This window comes from Staurois parvus, unplaced genomic scaffold (genome assembly GCF_062004578.1).
Source record: "Staurois parvus isolate SC_StPar_1 unplaced genomic scaffold, SC_StPar_1.0 ptg000634l, whole genome shotgun sequence".
Classification (NCBI taxonomy): domain Eukaryota; kingdom Metazoa; phylum Chordata; class Amphibia; order Anura; family Ranidae; genus Staurois; species Staurois parvus.
Genome location: NW_028318430.1, coordinates 4,803,049 through 4,826,277, shown reverse-complemented (window position 1 = coordinate 4,826,277; position 23,229 = coordinate 4,803,049). Strand labels below are relative to the sequence as shown.

At 41.0% G+C, this 23,229-nt stretch overlaps 1 protein-coding gene and 2 long non-coding RNA genes across 3 annotated transcripts in view; 2 read left to right on the top strand and 1 right to left on the bottom strand.

Moving 5' to 3' along the window:
• The window catches only part of OCA2 (OCA2 melanosomal transmembrane protein), a 444,033-nt gene that overhangs the window by 146,959 nt on the left and 273,845 nt on the right, over nucleotides 1-23,229 (top strand). The window lies entirely within an intron of this gene.
• On the bottom strand, nucleotides 1,401-2,183 carry LOC149449229 (uncharacterized). The gene is made up of 3 exons (XR_016315434.1): nucleotides 1,920-2,183; nucleotides 1,730-1,825; nucleotides 1,401-1,624 (listed from the first exon to the last, which is right to left on the bottom strand). It is a non-coding gene; the product is annotated as an uncharacterized LOC149449229 (long non-coding RNA).
• On the top strand, nucleotides 5,090-5,870 carry LOC149449228 (uncharacterized). The gene is made up of 3 exons (XR_016315433.1): nucleotides 5,090-5,351; nucleotides 5,446-5,541; nucleotides 5,647-5,870. It is a non-coding gene; the product is annotated as an uncharacterized LOC149449228 (long non-coding RNA).

Below are 23,229 nucleotides of genomic sequence, written 5' to 3'. Positions count from 1 at the left end.
AAGGAGGGGGAAAAGGAAGATCGAGAGATGTTATAGCTCAATTCCACTACTATTGGGATAAAGAGGAGATCTGGAAAAGGATGAAAGGAAGAGCTGTTATAAACTATGGAGAAACAAATGTACAGATCTTTGCTGATCTTGCTGCAGAGACACTCTCAAGAAAGAACATTTTTAAACCATTGGTAGAGCAAATGAAGAAGCAGGGTGTTTGATATAGCTGGGGGTTCCCAGCATGCTTAATCGGGTGGAAAAATGGATGATCTGCAAGATTAAAGTTTCCCAAAGAACTGAGAGACTTCTGTGAGAGACTTGAGTTGCAAAATATAGATATTCCTGGATGGGGAGTGGGGGGGGGAGAGATGGATTGGGGAGAACGAGAGGTGGTAGGTAGCATAGGAAGGCGGTCGGGCCCCCCCCCCTCTACTTACTCCCTTTTCCTTCCCTTTTTTTTTTTTAATCTTTTCTTCTTGTTTTGTCAGGATGCTGGGGGAGGGTAAATGGGATGAGGTGGACATGCTCAGAGTTACACCCTAAAGTGGAATCAAGAGTGGGATTAAGACCACAAATGATTCATAGGCAAAATATGGGCCTAAAAAGGGAGGGGATGGGAAGGGGGAGGGAGAGGGTTATGGGAGGGTAGTTGGCAGCCTTAGATTATGCAGGATAGCTGGAGGTACACTAATTTGTAGAAACTTTAGAGAACAAAGGGGAAAATACGGGGTAGAGAGGAAGAGAGAGGAGGAGGGCGAAGAAGGATGAGAGGAGGTGAGAAAAATAGAAGAGATTCACTTTGTGACTTATAATGTTAAAGGTTTAAATAGTCCTGAGAAGAAATTTAGGATTCTTAAATACCTTCAACATAGATTTTCCTCAGTGGTGTTTCTACAAGAGACTCATCTAGTACAAGAAACAAATGTGAAGTTACAAACTAGACATTATCCAGAGCGGTTTTATGCAGATTCCCCGGTTAAATGTGCAAAGGGAGTGACAATAGGATTTGCAAAAAATATACGGTTTAAGTTGGAAAAGAGATTGGTAGATCCGGAAGGGAGATTCCTGTTTTTGAAAGGAAAACTACAGGAAATAGATTGTACATTAGCAAATATATATTGCCCGAATAAGAAACCGGAGGTATATCTAAAAAATATCACAACAATAAAGCAAAAGCAGGCCACCAAAAAATGACACGAATTACTGATGTCATTAGCATATCTCCGACTCACTTGTATAAGTGTGGATACATAAACCCAAAGAACAACATACTAAGCAATATGATAGTGTGAGAAGAACACCCCTATCTAAAAAAGAAGGTTTCTAAATGATCCACGCGGAGTAATATGAATTCAAAGGAATTTTAACAATACTTTATTTGATCACATAGATCATAGGGAGGTTAAACATGAGCACGGTGTACATATGAAAAAAATTAAAATCATGTTAAAAAACACTAAGCGTCTTCAATTTAGGGTCATCTTAGCCAACAGAGCACCATATAAGGCAGAGTTGTGTAATGATGAAATAGTTATCCTGGGTTTCCGTAGGTTTCCCGCTTTAAATTTGAGTGAACCATGTATTCAGTAGGTGTGTTCCCAATATATGTCAGGGACCTCCTGGAATGTAAAAGCTGGAACACAGAAATACATAGTATATGTATAGAAATATGGAAACCAAATCACATCCAAAATTCACCAGGCCTCCCTCCACAGTAGTCAATGGATACTGCTGTTACCTTCTCAATAGTGAGACTATCATACCCGCTTCTCAAGTGTAGGGACTTCCTGGATAGCCACCCCAAATGAAACAAGGTCCACAGTACCAAATGATTCTGAGGATATATATAGAAAAAGATAATAAATGTATAGATCATGGGCATCAGGTGACCCCGAAAACAAAACACACACAAAATGTGGATATATTACCATCAATAAGGATCAAGAAGACTCCTGTCGACTTGAAATAAGATCAGGTCCTTGATGCTTTTTCAAAGATGCATATGGGGGTGAGGAACCAGGTATACACGATGCGTGGATTTCAAACACATATAATGTGTATGTAGCATATAGCAGGCCGTAGATACCTGAGTTTAATATACCCAATAAAGGGTTTCCAAAAATTGCTCAATTAGAGAAGGTTATTTGCGGTTTTATAAGGATGTGGCTATGTCACAGCAAAAAATACCTGAATAGGATAGCGTATATATATATATATATATGTAGATTCTCCTCCAAAGAGGATTTCCAAAAAATTCCCCGAGTATACAGGGTAAATTAGGCCCATAAAACATGCCCTATTAACACCATGTAGGCTCTGTAAATCTCAACAGCCGTAAGCTTTAAATAACTTGCCACCGGTGGAAGGTATGTTTCCCTGAGGGATTGCCGTTTGCGAACCGCTGTGATAATAGCCCACTGGTAGTTCTCAGAGGGTCTTGGGCCTACCCAACAGGGAGCTGTGACACCGCCGTTCCTTCCCGCCTCGTGGGCGCCGCACCCAGTGAAGACGCCGAGCGTAGTGACGTCAATACGTTGACGCGTTTCGTCCGCCAATCACCGCAGACTTCGTCAGAACTGGGAGGGGACTTCAATCCTTTGCCTTATATGGTGCACTAATTGCATACCAAAAAGTCTCCACCTCGCCATCTTGTGTTGAAAGAATATCACTACATTAAGAATATCCAAAGTGAATTAAAACACATATCTTGAATTTTAAAATGATTACTGGATGTAGAAGAGGAGCCTAATTACTATAGATCAAGTCATCTTCCAAGGGGATAATAAAGAGGAGATTATTATTAGCATATTTCATGTTCACATAGGGAAACATCAAAAACAGGTCCAGCTACCAGAATTTCAATATCAGTCCTATTATTGTATATGCTCACCACCCAATAGGAGTAGAGAAGATTGCATAGTTAGATTCATATTTTGTCCACAGAAGCCCATATTTAATTCATATATATGATATCCCAATGTAGATTATAACTCAGGGTATATAAAGAGTTCAAGGGAATTCATTTCAAAAACACCCCAAAGTTGAGTTCTGTATTTAGTCCAAATGGGACAAGTGCCCCTAGGGTATAGATCCAGAATTTTTCTTTTTGTAGGAGGACTTTGTCAAAGTCACCCCGACGAGCCGAAATATTCAGCAGAAAGATCTTTTTTACTCTTAGACCATCTGTTTTGCCCCCGTGTACTTCTTTAAAGTGTTGCGCCAGTGGGTTCTCTTTTTCTCCCTTTCTTACCTTCCTATTTTCATTTCTAATGTCTCTCAGATGTTCACCAATCCTAGTCCTAAGGCTTCTTTTTGTTTTACCTATATATATCTTTTTACATGGACATTCTATCATGTATATCATTTTACTACTAGAGCAGTTAATGAAGCTTCGTATTTGAAATATCCTAGAGTTATCATTGTTGAAGAACTGATTGGACTTATGTACAAATGGACAAATCTGACAATGACCACATGGAAACATACCATATACGCCAGTCCTCCTAGTTAGCCAGTTTCTTTGTGGTGCCCTCTGAAATTCTGATTGTACTAATATATCATCTAGATTCCGAGTTCGTTTTGCCACCATATGGGGGCACTCTCCTACCACACTCGCTATCTGCGGATTTTGAGTTAGTAAATGCCAATGGGAGTCCAGGGCCTTCTTGACTTCACCCCATTGTTGTCCAAATTTAGTTATGAATCTTACCGGTTGGTTTTCAGTATTCGCAGCTGCCTTTGGTTTTGATTTATTAATTAGTTCCTCTCTTGTTTTACCGAGGGCTCTTCTTTTTGCTCTTCTTAGGGTTCTATGTGAATAGCCCCTCTCTCTGAACCTCTTATAGAGCTGGATAGATTCATGTCTATATTCTAATTCTTCTGTACAGTTTCTTACGAAGCTTCATTAACTGCTCTAGTAGTAAAATGATATACATGATAGAATGTCCATGTAAAAAGATATATATAGGAAAAACAAAAAGAAGCCTTAGGACTAGGATTGGTGAACATCTGAGAGACATTAGAAATGAAAATAGGAAGGTAAGAAAGGGAGAAAAAGAGAACCCACTGGCGCAACACTTTAAAGAAGTACACGGGGGCAAAACAGATGGTCTAAAAGTAAAAGGGATCTTTCTGCTGAATATTTCGGCTCGTCGGGGGGACTTTGACAAAGTCCTCCTACAAAAAGAAAAATTCTGGATCTATACCCTAGGGGCACTTGTCCCATTTGGACTAAATACAGAACTCAACTTTGGGGTGTTTTTGAAATGAATTCCCTTGAACTCTTTATATACCCTGAGTTATAATCTACATTGGGATATCATATATATGAATTAAATATGGGCTTCTGTGGACAAAATATGAATCTAACTATGCAATCTTCTCTACTCCTATTGGGTGGTGAGCATATACAATAATAGGACTGATATTGAAATTCTGGTAGCTGGACCTGTTTTTGATGTTTCCCTATGTGAACATGAAATATGCTAATAATAATCTCCTCTTTATTATCCCCTTGGAAGATGACTTGATCTATAGTAATTAGGCTCCTCTTCTACATCCAGTAATCATTTTAAAATTCAAGATATGTGTTTTAATTCACTTTGGATATTCTTAATGTAGTGATATTCTTTCAACACAAGATGGCGAGGTGGAGACTTTTTGGTATGCAATTAGTGCACCATATAAGGCAAAGGATTGAAGTCCCCTCCCAGTTCTGACGAAGTCTGCGGTGATTGGCGGACGAAACGCGTCAACGTATTGACGTCACTACGCTCGGCGTCTTCACTGGGTGCGGCGCCCACGAGGCGGGAAGGAACGGCGGTGTCACAGCTCCCTGTTGGGTAGGCCCAAGACCCTCTGAGAACTACCAGTGGGCTATTATCACAGCGGTTCGCAAACGGCAATCCCTCAGGGAAACATACCTTCCACCGGTGGCAAGTTATTTAAAGCTTACGGCTGTTGAGATTTACAGAGCCTACATGGTGTTAATAGGGCATGTTTTATGGGCCTAATTTACCCTGTATACTCGGGGAATTTTTTGGAAATCCTCTTTGGAGGAGAATCTACATATATATATATATATATACGCTATCCTATTCAGGTATTTTTTGCTGTGACATAGCCACATCCTTATAAAACCGCAAATAACCTTCTCTAATTGAGCAATTTTTGGAAACCCTTTATTGGGTATATTAAACTCAGGTATCTACGGCCTGCTATATGCTACATACACATTATATGTGTTTGAAATCCACGCATCGTGTATACCTGGTTCCTCACCCCCATATGCATCTTTGAAAAAGCATCAAGGACCTGATCTTATTTCAAGTCGACAGGAGTCTTCTTGATCCTTATTGATGGTAATATATCCACATTTTGTGTTTGTTTTGTTTTCGGGGTCACCTGATGCCCATGATCTATACATTTATTATCTTTTTCTATATATATCCTCAGAATCATTTGGTACTGTGGACCTTGTTTCATTTGGGGTGGCTATCCAGGAAGTCCCTACACTTGAGAAGCGGGTATGATAGTCTCACTATTGAGAAGGTAACAGCAGTATCCATTGACTATTGTGGAGGGAGGCCTGGTGAATTTTGGATGTGATTTGGTTTCCATATTTCTATACATATACTATGTATTTCTGTGTTCCAGCTTTTACATTCCAGGAGGTCCCTGACATATATTGGGAACACACCTACTGAATACATGGTTCACTCAAATTTAAAGCGGGAAACCTACGGAAACCCAGGATAACTATTTCATCATTACACAACTCTGCCTTATATGGTGCTCTGTTGGCTAAGATGACCCTAAATTGAAGACGCTTAGTGTTTTTTAACATGATTTTAATTTTTTTCATATGTACACCGTGCTCATGTTTAACCTCCCTATGATCTATGTGATCAAATAAAGTATTGTTAAAATTCCTTTGAATTCATATTACTCCGCGTGGATCATTTAGAAACCTTCTTTTTTAGATAGGGGTGTTCTTGTCACACTATCATATTGCTTAATATCTAAAAAATATCCTGAGGAAATTAATGGATTTTAAAAAAGGAAGTTTGATTGTGGCAGGAGATTTCAATCTATGTATGGATCCACAGATGGATGTGACCTCTCCGGTGCATAGAGATGGTAGTAGATTTTTGAAAAATCTGAAAAAAATGCTATATCAATGTCAACTGGTAGTTATATGGAGAATCAAGTATGCGAAGGATAGAGACTATACGTTTTATTCTCATGCACATGAGATGTACCCAGGATTAGACTACATACTGTTGTACCATCGACTCATTGAGCCTTTGGTTAAAGTAAACATAGAAACCATGTTGATTTCTGATCATGCTCCTGTCACAATGTAATTACTATGGGGAAATGAGCAGAGTGGAGGAAAATCATGGAGGTTAAATGAGACACTTCTTCAGGATCAAGAGACGGATCAGAAAGTCAAGAAAGAAATAGAGCAATTTTTTATGGAAAATGAATCTGAGGAAGTGTCGGTAGCCATGGTGTGGGAAGCTCATAAGGCCTATATCAGAGGAATTCTAATAGCGATAGGAGCAAAGAAGAAGAGGGTGAGAAGGCAAAAAATAAATATACTTTTCAGTGAATGCTGTAATTTACAGCAGATACATAAAAATAAAGTAACAAAAGAGGGGCTACAAAAGATAATAAATAAAAGAGAATAATTAAATAATTTCCTGGAAGAGGATAAGAGGAGAGTTTTTAATAAAATGATAAGTGAAAGATATAGATGGGGAGATAGACCAGGAAAATATTTGAGGGCCTAGAAGAAAAAAATCTAGGAATTATATAAAAAATAAGAGATGATAAAGGAGAACTAGTGTACTCAACTAAAGATATAGCAAAAGTGTTTAAAGAATATAATAAGTTATACAATATTAAGCCCCATGGTATTCTAGAAGAAGACGAAGTAAGAAAAACAGAAAGAAGACCGGCATATATAAAAAAGGCGGGTTTACCGAAATTAAGTGAAGAACAATTAGAACACTTGGAAATAGCAATAACACAGGAAGAAATACATATAGCATTAAAAAATATGGTAGTGGGGAAAAGGCCAGGTCCCGATGGGTATACAGTGAGATACTATAAAAAATATGAAGAAATATTACTACCAAAACTGAGGATATATATGAATGCTTTGGGAGGAGAGATGGAAATGAGGAGGGAATCCCTGCAAGCTCATGTTGCCCTTGTATGTAAGGAAGTTAAAGATGACACCCATTGTTTAAGTTATAGACTGATTTCTCTATTAAATACAGATACTAAATTATATGCAAAAGTACTAGCAAACAGGTTGAAAGATTTAATGCTGAAATGGACCAAGTAGGGTTCTTCCCTGGGAGAGAGGGTAGAGACAATGGATTAAGAGCCCAGTTTTGCATACAAATAAGTAAGAAGGAGAAAACTCCGGCGCTGGTACTCTCGATAGATGCTGAGAAGGCATTCAACAGAGTAAACTGGGGATATATGTTAGACACTTTGGAAGTTTTGGGAATTGGACCTAGAATGAGAGATGAATAAGGAAATTATATAGTCAACCTTCAGCTGCAATCATGGTTAATGGGGAATTCTCAGAATATATTGAGATGCAGAATGGAGCTAGACAGGGATGCCCTCTGTCTCCATTGTTATACGTATGTTTTATCTCTGGAATCTTTTTTGGCTACCATCAGGACAGGGGCGGACTGACAACTCATGGGGCCCCCGGGCAATAGGGGATCATGGGGCCCCTGTGTCCTTGCCCAAACTCAAAAAAGCCTATAAAAAAGGTACCAGGGGCATCTCATGGGGCCCCCTACTGACCCAGGGCCCTCGGGCAGTGCCCAAGTTTCCAAATGGTCAGTCCACCTCTGCATCAGGAATAATATAGATAGATAGGAATTTGGGTAGGAGAGAGAGAGCATAAGGTGGCAGCTTATGCAGATGACATGTTGTTCTATGTAGGGAACCCAAGGATAACACTACCAAATTTAATGAAATCTTTAAAAGAATATGATGAGATGTCAAACTTAAAAATTAATCCAACTAAAACAGAGATTTTGAATACATCTATAAAAAACTTATATAGATTAAATTATATTCCACTATTGAATGAGATCAAAGATGAAATAAAGAAACTAGGATGGGGATCTCAGTCATGGATTGGGCTGATAAACTTGATAAAAATGGTGATTGTTCCAAAAATCGTATGTAAATTCCAAATGATACCAATTTAAATTACCTGAGACATACTTTAGAATAATTTAAAAAAATCCTGACAAGATTTATTTGGAGGAATAAGAAGCCTAGAATTAGCTATGATATTCTAAGTAGAGAGAAAGAGGTGGTTTGGGAGTACCAGATATAAAAACATACTATAACTCAGTTATATTGGCGAGAATTTTTGACTGGACATATAACGCACAGGGGAAAAGCTGGGTGAAAATACACTAAATCATATGAATTTAAGTAGAAATATTTGGCTACCTCCTCAATACCATGGAGTAGCAGATAACACAAGTTTGCGCATGTGCAGTGGGTACCTGGCTGTGAAGCCGCAAGCTATCACAGCTGTGTGCCCACACTGAAAATGCCGGCCTCCTGGAATACAGGACGACTGGTGAAACAGGCTGTGGGGGACACACCACAGGATCGAGGGACAGGTGAATGGCTGTTTTTTTAAAAGTTAGCAGCTGCAGCTTTTGTAGCTGCTGACTTTTATTCTTTGACAAGGTGAGTTGAACTCCACTTTAAGTGTTTCTTAAAGCCAGAAGGTTGGAATGTTAAGTGAAAATTGTTTGGAGGCATGTCTGTGATTAGTTTTTTCTTTTCTGCACAATTAAACAACTGAATGAACAGAGCCCAAGAGTGGCGATTCCATACTTTTTGCCAGGTGTAGATAGTGTGTGTGTGTGTGTATATGTATGTATATGTGTGTGTATATATATATATATATATATATATATATATAATATAAAATATAGTATGTGTGTATATATATAAACCAAAGAAAAGCACCCACATCAAATTAAAACCCACATGGTCACGTGCCTGATATGGAGAGTAAGGGGATCTCTTACACCTCCCGCACCCCTGGTAAAGTAACCAGAGGCACGAGGGCCTGGCAGTTCTGGCAATGACGGCTACAAATGATAAGTCTGTGTGCACTGGGATGTAGGCGGAATCATGACGCAGGGCAGCAGGCTGGTAGATAGTTAGCAGGCACTTGGCAGGTCACAGGCAACAGGCACTTGACAGGCTGGCAGGTCACAGGCAGCAGGCACTTGGCGGTCTGGCGGGTCACAGACTGGCAACAGGCACTTGGTAAGCTGGAAGGCAGCAGGCACTTGGCAGGCTGGCGGGTCACAGACTGGCAGCAGGCACATGGTAAGCTGGAAGGCAGCAGGCGCTTGGCAGGCTGGCGGGTCACAGACAGGTGCTTGGCAGGCTGCAGGAGTAAGAATGGCCACCACAGACTGGACAACAGAGCAGGGTCAGGTGCATCAGGAACAGAGCAGCAGACAGAAGAGTAATTAGGTTCAGGCTGGAGTTGGCTACGGTAAGCAAACAGGCATAATTATCAGGCAGAGATGTGGTCAAATCGCAAGCCAGGGGTCGGTTCAGGCAGAGTTCAAGCGTGGTCAGACGGATCAAGATGGCAACTTGAGATCAGGCACAGGAACAGGTAGGAAGTAGTAGAATGCTGTAGACCAGAAGGCAAAGTCCTATGCAGTAAAGATGTTTAAATAACCCACTAGCCACCAATCTAGTCTGGCTAACAGGAATTATCCGTCTGCACATAACTATGTGCCTGGGCACATTTCGCCTTTCTGCACACTAACAGGAATTCTCCTGACGGCGCTCTTGACTAAACCTCAGACATGAAATATGAACAAAGCATATCCTTCTATAGTGTTTGGTTGTCTTAAGAGCAATAAGTGTCATTTCCATCTGCTTCTTCATTCCTCTATCAGCCTGAATCACTTCTGACAAGTTTTTCTGACACCAAGAGAAAAATGGTGACTGGGACCTTCAGCAGATTGACAGACTCAACTCTGTTCCTGTGAGCGGTGTGGAGGAGGGTGTCTCTCTTCTCTCCAATCAGCTCTTAGAGCTCTCCTTACTGATGTAATTTCACCTCTCCACCCCCTGCTTTTCAGAACTGAGAGATTCTGAACTTTGAATGTAATGGAAAGACAGCTGTAGATAAACAGGTACAACTTACAGTACGTAGGAGGATTTGTTTCATCTCTGTGCATCTCTGAGGCCCGTCACTTCACTGGGTATGTAAGGATTTACAACCATTTTAAGGCTGGGGTGTGTTCTACACCATATGTTTTCCATGCACCTACGATAGTGTTAATGGACACTCTCTTTTACTTGTTTATGGGTTTTATCTTTTAAATAAAATATGTATAGCTTTTGAGGACTTTTGTTTTTCTTCTTTAAACATATTGTAACAAATAATTTCTGGATGAATTGAAGTACTATTTATCATTTTTGAAGTGAAGATTCTTACATCTTGAGTCATCCTGCTGGTGATTTCAAGTGTTTTTTGACCTTCCTAGAAATAGGGGTCATGCCATAAAACAGTGAGCCGCTATCCATAGGTGATGGGTTGGATTGATCAGATGTATTTTTGGATACAAGTGGCGGTGAAACAAAATTAAAAGGACTTTTATTAGGACTGACACTGAGATATATCTTTTAATACAGTTTAAAAGATTGTATTCTGTTTGAGATTTCAGAAGAATTGCGTTACAATCACTAGTGTGTGTGTGTGTGTGTATGTGTATGTATATGTGTGTATGTATATGTGTATGTATATATATGTGTGTATATATATATGTGTGTGTGTGTGTATATATATATGTATGTATGTGTATATATATATATGTGTATATATATACATATATATATGTGTATGTATGTATGTGTGTGTGTATATATAGCCTGTGTGTGTGTGCACTTTTTTTTTTTTTTTTGCGGAAGTCCTGGAGATTCTGTGAACACCATTGGAAGTACTGGCAGGAATTCTGGAAGTCCTAGAAGAGATTTTGGAAGTATTGTAATAGCTTTGTTATTTGTTTAGGAAGTGGAAAAGCACATTTTGGTCTTGCCAGAAATTCTAGGATCTGAAAAAATCCTGTATTTTCTGCTGCTGCTGCTGCTGCTGCTGCTGCTGCTGCACTGGAATCTCAGTGTTGTCACTCTTGCCAAAGTTATGCTAGGCTATGTGAACTTTAGAATACCTTCTCCATTAAAAGAAGTGGGAGAGATGTTCAGTTTTCCTAAGACACTATGGGGGTTGATTTACTAAAGTTGGAGAGTGCAAAATCTGGTGCAGCTCTGCACAGAAATTAATCAGCTTCCATTTTTTTTTTGTCAAAGCTTAATTGAGCAAGCTGAGCTTAGAAGCTGATTGGTTTTTATGCACAGCCACTCCAGATTTTGCACTTTCCAGTTTTAGTAAGTCAACCCCTTGATGTCCTAAGGGACAATGCTACTGCTCTATAAATACAATACCGCTAGTAAGCACCGTCACCCCAGGATATAAAGTATATTAATGGTCAAATCCCTAGGTGGAAATAAGGGAGAGAGCCTGAAAAAAGAACTAATGCAGCCACCACATCTAAGGAATAGTAACCTACAAAATTATTTTTTTTTGTGGCTTGTACTTTTCTGCTTATAAATACTTCAATTGATTGTAACTGTAATGTTATTGACACACTATAATGGAAGGCTGTAATGCGTGTCTGTTAAAGCTTCTTTCTGCCTGTCTGTTGGATACTGTACGTGGGATGTGTTAACTCTTTATAGAAAAATGTTGTTTTGCTTTTGGTTTTAACATTTAAACTTAGGCTTTAAAGTCTAAAATTTCAACTCCAGGGAACATAACATGCTCCCCTCTAGTGGGACCCTCTGTCCCTCCTTTCTTGACAAATGTCCCTTTTTTTTATATTTAATCTATAATTACAGTATGTTTTAATGTACTGTGAAAATACACTAAAAGTGTTGTAGTGTTTAATTTGGGTCCCCCTACAGCCCTGCACAGCCAGTCAATGAGCATTCTCCACGCACGCGTTCATCCATGGTCCGAAAATCAGGCCTTGAGCATTGGTTTTGTTTTTTTTATTGAGGGGATTGAACTTGGATAGAGTAGGGTGCCCAAGGGTAACCGAAATCTGAGGACAAACTTCCTGAACTATTCATAACTTGTCCACTGCAACACAAGCTCTTGTTAGAATGCTATCCAGCAACTCCTGTTGTAGTACTACAGACCCCAGATGGGCTCCTCTTCCACCCAGCAGTCCATAACTTTCCTTTCCTGAGCAGGGAATCTGGGTCTGGTTCCTTTAACCACTTCCCATCCGGCCCATGTGGATAAACGACCAGATGGGAGCATTGCAGGAGCAGGTGGTCCTCCCTGCTTCCCTACCTGTGCGCACTCCTTAGGAGCACGCGGCACTGTGATCTGGTGCCCACTGTGTCCTCCGGACACAGCGGAACAATGATTGCTGTACGGGACCTCTGTGTGAGGTCCCAATCATGTGATCACTGATTGGCCAATCAGTGATCACATGAATAGTAGTAAGCAAGATGTCACTTCTGACATCATTGCTTACTAGTGAAATCTGTGAATGATCAGAGGTCACATGGTACAAGGCTATTCACAACAGCCTTGTAGCATGTGACAAGCTGTGACCAATCACAGCTCACACAGTATTTCTCAATGGCTGCAAGAATGCAGCCAGAAAGAAGAAGAAATTATTGTTTTTACAGCCTTTATGGGTGTAAAAGCAATCAGTGTAAAAAAAATTAAAAATCATTCCCCACAAGTAGTACAGTGTCACTATGGTGACACTGTACTGCTAGGGTGACAGTATGTTAAAAAAATAAATATAAAAAAAAAAAATAAAAATGTCAAAACATTTTTAAAAAATATTATAATTTTTGGTTATAAACTAATTTGGGTTTTTTTTTTTTTTTACTAAAAAGATAGATGAATACATTTTGGCCAAGATTTATGAAGAAAGATTATTTGTTTTCAAAACTTTATAAGAAAAACACTTTTTTTTTCAAAATGTTTAGACTTTTTCATTTATATAGCAAAAAAATAAAAAATCCCAGCGGTGAATAAATACCACCAAAATAAAGTTTTATCTGTCTAAAAAAATTCATATGGGTACAGTGTTGCATGACCGTGCAGTTGTTATTCAAAGTGTGATAGCACGGAAAGCTGAAAACTGGCCTGAACAAAAAAAGGGGGTGAAAGTGTCCAGACTTGAAGAGGTTAAGCAAAGTGCACCTTTCCCTATTCGCTCAGGGGGTGTAGGTGTACTCACTCAGGTCCTCTCCTGTACAGCTTGTGGATGACTGCAGTTACCAGGCTTGATAGCTGGATGGCTCCTTCCTGCCACACAGGGGATCCTCTCCCAGTGGACCAGTGAGCCCTGAGTTTTCCTCCTCCCCAGAACCAGGCTCACAGGCAGACCTCATCCCAGTTTGTCTTCTGGCAGTCGTCCTTCACCAACCTCACATCTCTTTCCTTTCTACTTCACTCCAACACTTCCTCTACAGTCTCCAACTCCTGCTACTTGGCAGACTCTAACACTTTTTAAGGAGTCCAGCCCCTTGCCAAGCCTCCTGTTGGGAATTGTCTGAAGTCCCTAAAGAGGTGCAGCCAGCTACTCTTCTGATCCACTCACAGCCTCCAAGGCCCTCCCTGAGAACCTCAGAGCAGGGCAGAAATTCCAGAGAGGCGCCCCTGCAGAGTCTCTCAGCCCTGACCCAAATTTGACCCCTCTGGCTATTACACCTGAGCTGCTAGCAACTCCTGACTAACCATTAGGGATTCTAGGAGGGTGTTAAAGTGTTAATAAACTCACAACAGTAAAATCAGTCTGTATATGTAGTAAAGCATACTTGTTATACTCACTGTGGAACCTAAGGGGTTAATCCTCTGCATTGTGTGAAAAGGATATTTGATCCTGCCTTCTATGATCCTCCCCTTCTACTGTCCACGATCCATCTGCTTATAGAACAGAGCGTTGGGGGCAAGCTGTGCACGCTGTGATTGGTGTGCATTGTTAGAGAGTTTTTTTTTTTTTTTGCTTGGGAGAGTGCATGTGATCAGCACAGGGCCAAGCAGTGCTTTCCAGACAGAGGGTCAGGGGTTATGCAGCCTCATAGGATAATCAGCGGAGAATGAAAACTCCTCCTACAAGCTTTAACCAGTGCTCTGCTGGATACAGAAGTCACAAGACTGCTCTAACTGCTGATGAGAAAAGGTATTTAGCAGTTTATATTTACTAAAATACTTGCATTTCCATGTTCTGTGTACTGTGGGAGACTAGATATAATGAATACAGGATCCTGGGTTTAGTGACACTTTAAGACTTATAACATGTAAAAATTACCAGGTTTACATGTGAATAATTACTGTGGGTCTGGTCAATTTTTTTAATAGTTTTTAAATTTTATAAACCTCATTAAGTGGTATTTTTACAAAAGGTAACCAATTTTTCAGAATGAAATCTGGGGACACCCTACTGACCATCCCTACTTTAACTACATTCACAAAATCAAACCCCATTTCAATGAATATTTAACCACTTGAGCTCCAGAGGATTTACCCCCCTTAATGACCAGGCCTCTTTTTGCTACTCGGCGCTGCACTAATTCAACTGATAATTGCACGGTCATGCAGGCTGCACCCAAACGAAATTTACGTCCTTTTTTTCACACAAATAGAGCTTTCTTTCTGTGGTATTTGATCATCTGTGCGCTTTTTATTTTTCACGCTATAAACAAAAAAAGGCCAAAAATTTTGAAGAAAAACAATATTTTTTAGTTTCAGCTATAAAAAATATATAGTAAACTCAAAGTTGGTTATAAATTTAAGCCAAAATGTATTCTGCTACATGTTTTTGGTAAAAAAAATCCCAATAAGTGTATATTGATTGCTTTTTGTGAACGTTATAGCGTCTACAAACTATGGTATAGATACTGCAATTTACGCCTTTTTTTGCTATACAGCGCTGCGCTAGTTTAACGGACAGTTGCGCAGTCATGCAATACGGTACATAAATTAAATTTACATCCTTTTTTTCCCCACAAATTGAGCTTTCTTTTGGTGGTATTTGATCGCCTGTGCGGTTTTTATTAATGCTCTATTAAAAAAAAGGCTGACAATTTTGAGGAAAAAAAACAATATTTTGGACTTTTGGCTATAAAACATGTCCAGTAAAAAAAAATTAAAAAATCAAATTTAGTCATAAATTTTTGCCAAAATGCATTCTGCGACATGTCTTTGGTAAAAAAAAAACCCCAATACGTGTAAATTAATTGGTTTACGTGAAAGTTATAGCGTTTACAAATGGCGGGAAAGATACTGGGATTTTTAGGGTTTTTTTATACTAATAATGGCGGCGATCAGCGACTTATGGCAGTGATCAGGGACTTATGGCGGCAATCAGCAACTTATTTCGGGACTGCCGCGGACATTCTGACATTGGGGGGTACTGACTTGGGGTCACTGACATCCCCAGTGACACCAATACAGTGATCAGTGCAAAAAAAAAACCCACTGACACTGTACTAATGGCACTGGGGAGGAAGGGGTTAACTTTATTTTGCAGGGAAGTGTTATCTGAGTGAGGGGAATGTTTTACTAGGGGGCGGGGGTGTGTACTGAAGGGAACACCTCTGATCTGGAGAGGGAAACTCTTCTGTCCCGGTCAGCGTGTTCTCGAGCTGTCAGGGAAGCGACAGATAGCATAGCTACTGCAGCTGTGCTCTCTGTCACTGATTGCCACCGATCGACGGGTCATAGCCGGTAAGGACCAGCTGTAACCCGGCGCCTGACATTCGCGGCTGTGATCGGCGGGACAAGCAGGGCGGCGGCGCGCCTCGTGCGCGCCCCCTGCCTGTTTACAATACACACGTTTTAAAATGTGGTTTTGCCTGCCCGTTCCGCCCTGCCGCCGTATTTCTACAGTGGCAGGGCGGCAAGTGGTTAAGCTGCCAAAGCAATATGTAAATGTTATCCATAAGGGTAATCTATCTGGCTTTAACCCTCCCAGAACCATTTTTTCATTAATTTACACACGTTTAAAAAAATCATTTTAGGCTAAAACCCCAAAACATTCATTTCCTGAACGCAGATACCCTGGTGACTAAAATAGCAGTAGTTCAGAGGTATATTTGTGCAACGGTTTGACCAAGCATAGATTTTCAGTAGAAAAAAAAAATACACTAATGGTAATTTTAGGACATAAAAATGCAATATGTTGCCCATGTTTTCGAAAATAAAAAAGTTCAGATTGCGCCAAGTAAATAGATACCTAACATGTCATACTCTAAAATTGCACTAGCCTTCAAAATGACAAATTTACATACTGTAGATGACTCATTAAAGTGTAACTCCACTTTGGGTGTGAAAAAAAAATGTAGGCATTCAGTGTGAATGGGCACATGCATACAAACATGTAGTTTTGTTTTTTTCACTTTCAAATTTCACTGAAAAAGTGGAAATATGCTTTAACGTGATTCTAACGGTTCATTTGTTTTCTTTTGTAAAATAACAAACCTGTCTATCAGGGGCGGACTGACCATTGGAGCACTCGGGCACTGCCCGAGGGCCCAGGGTCAGTAGGGGGCCCCATGAGATGCCCCTGGTACCTTTTCATTGGCTTTTTCATAGGCTTTTTTGGGTGTGGGAGAGGACACAGGGGCCCCATGATCCCCTATTGCCCGGGGGTCCCATGAGTTGTCAGTCCGCCCCTGCTATCTATACTTACCTACTGTTTGCAGTGGTTTTGCACAGAGCAGCCCCAATCCTCCTCTTCTCGGATCCTCCGCAGGCTATCCTGTCTCCTTCTCTCTGTTGGGTTCCCCCACAGCAAGCAGCTTGCTATGGGGGCACCTGCTGCTCCTCCATGTGTACATACACGGAGCCGTGGCTTGGCCCCGCCACCTTTCACTTCAATAGCTGACTGCCTGTGATTGACAGCAGCGGGAGGCAACGGCTCCTGCTTGCTGTCTCAGCCAATGAGGAGACAGAGACCCGGGGCAGCTTTGGCTGTCATTCACATTGATAGATCGTGATGAGGCTCAGGTAAGTATTGAGGGGTTGGGGGAGCTGCTGCACACAGAAGGTTTTTTACCTTCATGAATGGAATACATGAAGGTAAAAAACCTTCAGCCTTTACAACCACTTTAAAGCAATGTCAAATGTGCAATACATGCCTTCCCCTTTAAGGGGTCAATTTCCAGGACTTAACTACTCTCTCCTTCCTTGGGATCTCTCCACTGGCTCCTGTATAAATCACCACCAATATGCAGTCTCCTCTTGCTCCTCCACTCAAGAAAGAAGGAATAGCATAGTGCTTTACCATTCTAACACAAAACCCTATTTAAAAAAAGGTAAAAATATATACACTCCAAGATAGGTGAATTCAGACAGCAGTGCACCAGTTTAAAAGCTTTCCACAATATATGGGTACCTTCTAGTATAACATGCGCAAACATCAACCTAAACTTAAAGTGAACATGTGCAATGCAGTGCAAGAAATATCAGTGCTATTCCAAAAAGTAGCCCATGCTATCACAATACAATCAATCAATAAAGATAGTCTTAAATAAGCAAAAAACGTTTTCTCTATTCAAGAAAGTGTTCCATGCAAAGAGGAAAATATGATCTTCATAATTGTGCAACAAATTCCAACTTTTTTGGCATGCTTCACCTTCAGTGAGATCTCTACCACCAAATTAAACACTCACCAGAAATTGTGGCTATTAATATTAAAAAAAAAAGGAAATATGTGCATATGGATGCAGGATTTACTCTTAATAAACTGCAGGGCATCTTTCCTCGGAACCTTCACAGGAAATTTGCCTGAATGATCAATCATGAGAAATGGTCCGAAGGAGTAAAGAACTCTGTAAAACAATCACAATTTATTCTTAAAAGCAATGAACACCATACACTTACAAAGATCGGCACCACAATTGACACTAGTATTGTGCATAAGCTCTCATTACTAGTCTGTCTCTGGCTGCATCCTCTGACCATGAGCTTGGACCTTGTGTGCGTGCTGATGTTACGTGAAAGACCCTCCCTACGTGTTTTGTCACATGTCTTCCAAAAGGTGAAATTATTCTTTAATAAAAGGATTTTGTACTAATGGTAAAGCATTACGCTATTCCTTCTTTTTTGGGTGGAGGAGGAACTGGAGGCTACATATTGAAGGTGATTCATACAGGTACCAGTGGAGAGATCACCAGGAAGAAAAGTGTGATGAAGCCCTGGGACTAGACCCCTTAACCACTTCAAGTCCGGACACTTTCACCCCCTTCCTGTCCAGGCCAATTTTCAGCTTTCAGTGCTATCACACTTTGAATGACAATTGCCTGATCATGCAACAGTGTACCCATATGAATTTTTTGGCACTTTTTTGAGAAAGATAAAACTTTATTTTGGTGGTATTTGTTCACCACTGGGATTTTTATTTTTTCTATATAAATGAAAAAGTCCAAACATTTTGAAAAAAAGTGTTTTTCTTATAAAATTTTGCAAATAAATAATCTTTCTTCATAAATGTTGGCCAAAATGTATTCCGCTATTTTTTTAGCAATAAAAAAAAAAATAAAACCCAAATTAGTTTATAACCAAAAAGTGTAATTTTTCAAACATTTTTTTTTTTACATTTTTATTATTTTTTTTATATTATTATTTGTTTTTTTTAACATAGTGTCACCATAGTGACACTGTACTACTTGTGGGGGGATGATGAAGATTTTTTTTACACTGATTGCTTTTACATCCATAAAGGCTCTAAAAGCAATAATTTCTCCTCTCTGGCTGCATTCTTGCAGCCATTGAGAAATACTGTGAGAGCTGTGATTGGTCACATTGTACAAAGCTGTTGTGAATAGTCTTCTACCATGTGACCTCTGTGATAATTCACAGATTTCACACATAGTAAGCAATGATGTCAGCATGTGACATCTTGCTTACTGCTATTCATGTGATCACTGATTCAGTCAGTGATCACATGGTTGGGACCTCACACAGAGGTCCCGTACAGCGATCTGTGTTCCTCTGTGTCCTCCAGGCTCCCAGGGAGCGTGCACAGGCAATGGATGTGGGAGGGCGTTTATAAATGGCCACCCGCTCCTGCACTGCTCCCATATGGCTGTTTATGTACATGGGTCAGACGGGAAGTAGGGATCGGCACCGATCATCAGGGCACTGATGATCAGTGCCCTGATGATCGGTGCCCAGCAGTGACACCCGTAAGTTCCGCCCACCTGTGCCCAGCAGTGCGCCCCCTAGCTCCGCCCACCTGTGCCCAGCAGTCCCCCCACCTGTGCCCAGCAGTCCCCCCACCTGTGCCCAGCAGTGCATCTACCTGTGCCCAGAAGTGCCACCTACCTGTGCCCAGCAGTGCCACCCACCTGTGCCCACCCACCTGTGCCCACCAGTGCCACCCACCTGTGCCCACCCACCAGTGCTGCCCGCCAGTGCCACCCACCAGTGCAGCCCAGCAGTGCTGCCAGTCAGTGCCACCAGTCAGTGCCCAGGGGTTGTGCCAGTCAGTGCCGGCAGTCAGTGCCCATCAGTGATGCCAGTCAGTGCCGTCTATCAGTACCCATAATCAGTGTCACCTATCAGTGCTGCCTATCAGTGCTGCATATTAGTGCTGCCTATCCGTGACACCTCATTAGTGCTGTCTATCAGTGCCGCCTATCTGTGCCACCTCATTAGTACTGCCTATCAGTGCCCATCAGTGCCGCCTATCAGTGCCCATCAGTGCCGCCTATCAGTGCCCATCAGTGCCGCCTATCAGTGCCCATCAGTGCCGCCTATCAGTGCCCATCAGTGCTGCCTCATCAACGCACATCAGTGAAGGAGAAAAAATACCTGTTTGAAAAATTTTATAAAAGAAACAAAGAAACTTTTTTTTTTTCAAATTTTTTGCACTTTTTTTATTTATAGCGCAAAAAGTAAAGCACCCAGTGGCGATTAAATACCACCAAAAGAAAGCTCTATTTGTGAGAAAAAATGATCAAAATTTCATATGGGTACAATGTTGCATGACCGCGCAATTGTCAATCAAAGTGCGGCAGCGCTGAAAGCTGAAAATTGGCCTGGTAAATAAGGGGGTATAAGTGCCTGGTAGGCAAGTGGTTGAGGATAAGTGTTATTATTATTATTCATCAATGTAAATGGGTGCACATACAGTATCTCACAGAAGTGAGTCCACCCCTCACATTTTTGTAAATATTTGATCTTTTCATGTGACAATACTGAAGAAATGACACTTTGCTACAATGTGACGTAGTGAGTGTACAGCTTGTATAACAGTGTACATTTGCTGCCCCCTCAAAATAACTCAACACACAGCCATTAATGTCTAAACCGCTGGCAACAAAAGTAAGTACACCCCTAAGTGACAATGTCCAAATTGGGCCCAAAGTGTCAATATTTTGTGTGGCCACCATTATTTTCCAGCACTGCCTTAACCCTCTTGGGCATGGAGTTCACCAGAGCTTCATAGGTTGCCACTAGAGACCTCTTCCACTCCTCCATGACGACATCACAGAGCTGGTGGATGGTAGAGACCTTGCGCTCCTCCACATTTCATTTGAGGATTCCCCACAGATGCTCAATAGGGTTTAGTTCTGGAGACATGCTTGGCCAGTCCATCACCTTTACCCTCAGCTTCTTTAGCATGGCACTGGCTGTCTTGGAGGTGGGATTGGGGTCGTTATCATGTTGGAATACTGCCCTGCGGCCCAGTCTCCGAAGGGAGGGGATCATGCTCTACTTCAGTATGTCACAGTTAGGGATGCACCAACATTTCTCAGTGTTGCCCCATGAAAAGATATAATAAAATATTTACAAAAATGTGAGGGGTGGACTCACTTCTGTGAGATACTGTATAATTATTTGATGAATATATCAGATTGATTGTTTTGAGTATTTTTTTTTATAATAACAATTTTTATTGATTTTCAAAAATATACAAACAGTATGTTTAAGAAAAAAAAAAAAAGGGATAAGAAAAGAAAACAAGCAAAACAGAAAGTTACATCGATGGCAAAACTGCGTAAGGACAGGACCAACAAAAACATAAAATAACAGTGTGAAGGTTATCAGGACCTTACATTTTGGGCCGGCATAGAGGAAATGAAGGTATCCCATGGGAGCCAAATCATCTCGAACACAGCAAACGAACAATTATGTAGTGCAGTCAAGTATTCCATCTGTCTAACATCAGCAATAAGTTTGTACAGAATCGCCATTGAAGGAGGGGTAGAAGACAACCAACACATAGGAATGCTTCTCCTAGCCGCGGTCAGAACATGTACAGCAAGTTTTCCGGATGGTTTAGGTAAACCCGGAAATGGTAGACCTAGCAAAAAATGTAGTGGATCAAGTGGGAGAGAGGTACGCATTAGTGATTGTAACAGGGAGAGAACATCTTTCCAGAAAGGAGTAATGGAGCTGCATGTCCAAAAGATATGATAGAGAGAACCCTGGTCTCCACCACAGCGAGAGCAGGCAGGAGAAGCATTCGGATTATAAGCATGAAGAACTTCAGGTGTTTTGTACCATAACATCATGAGCTTGTAAATATTTTCCTTAAAAACCACACAAACAGAAGATCTAGATGCATTTTCCCAGATTTTCTTCCACGTTAATAGATCAATATCACATTGTACGAATTGAGACCACCTACGCATGTAAAGGTGAGTGGCATTGGACAAGGAGGGGGCATCTAGAAGTAGTTTATATGTGTTAGAAATAATACCCCTTTGGTGGGGGCCCTGCATACATAAACGTTCAAAGGAAGTAGGCTTCCCCAGGGTTAATGAGGGTGATAAGGTAGAAAAGAAGTGGCGTATTTGAAGGTAAATATATAGGTGTTGAGAAGGTAGAAGAGATTTTTTCTGTAGATCTGGGAATGAGTGTAACTTACGAGTCACCGGGTGTACCAAGTGACGCAATTGAAAAAGGTTAGCTGCTACCCAAAGAGACATTCGGGATATGGCCATATTGTCTGGAAGATTAGGGTTATGGAGAATATTTGTCAGTGGGGAGCAATCAGAGGCCAGTGTAAATTTAGCCTTACATTTCCGCCAAACAGCCAGAGAAAAGTGCATGGGACCAAGGAATAGGTGGCGAAAAGAAGAGACATCCACTGTTGAGGTCGACCAAAGGAGGGAGCATGGATGAGCCGGAGACAATTGTAAAGATTCAATCTCAGCCCACGTGTTGGGAGGATAGAGAGTAGACCATGACATGAGAAAACGAAGATGAGTTGCATAGTAGTATGTTATTATATCCGGTACCCCCAAGCCCCCCCTAGAACGCGGAGAAAGCAAAACAGAACGTGCAATCCTGTGCCGCTTGTTGTGCCATATAAAATGCAGGAAAGATTTCTGGAGGGAGTGAAGTTTGGACATAGGAACGGGAACGGGGAGAGTCGCAAACAGGTATAACAGTTTGGGTAACACGGTCATTTTTAGTACATTAATGCTTCCGAGAAAAGAAATGGGCAGGGCATCCCAGTGTTTCAGAGAACGAGAAATTGCTATAAATAATGGGGGGAAATTGGCCTCGTATATGGATTGGTAAGAGGAAGTCAGAGTAGTACCTAAATATTTTAAAGAGTGGGTGCACCACCGGTAGGGAAAGGCTTCCTGAAGCGAGGATAAAACGCCAGAAGGGACATGTATCGGGAGCGCCTCAGTTTTAGACGTGTTAACTTTGTAGCCAGATATGACCCCAAATTGTTTCAAGGTCTTATGCAAAATCGGTAGGGCGGTATGAGGACTCGCAAGCGTGAGGAGGATGTCATCAGCAAACAGCGATAATTTGTATTCATGGTTATGGGATCGTATCCCGCGAATATCCGGATTCGACCTTATGGCGATGGCTAAAGGTTCCAGACAAAGAATGAACAGTAAAGGAGAGAGTGGGCAACCCTGACGTGTACCATTTGACATCTGAAAGGGGAGTGAAAAAAAAGAGGCTAATCTGACCTGCGAAAAGGGGGAAGAATAAAGGGCCTTCAAGGCTGCTACAAATGGACCCCTGAAACCATATCTTTCCAAGACCATGAACAAGTAAGGCCAACTTAAACGGTCAAAAGCTTTTTGAGCATCTAAACTTAATAATATAGCGGGGGTGGAAGATCGGTTAATCAAGTCAACCAGATC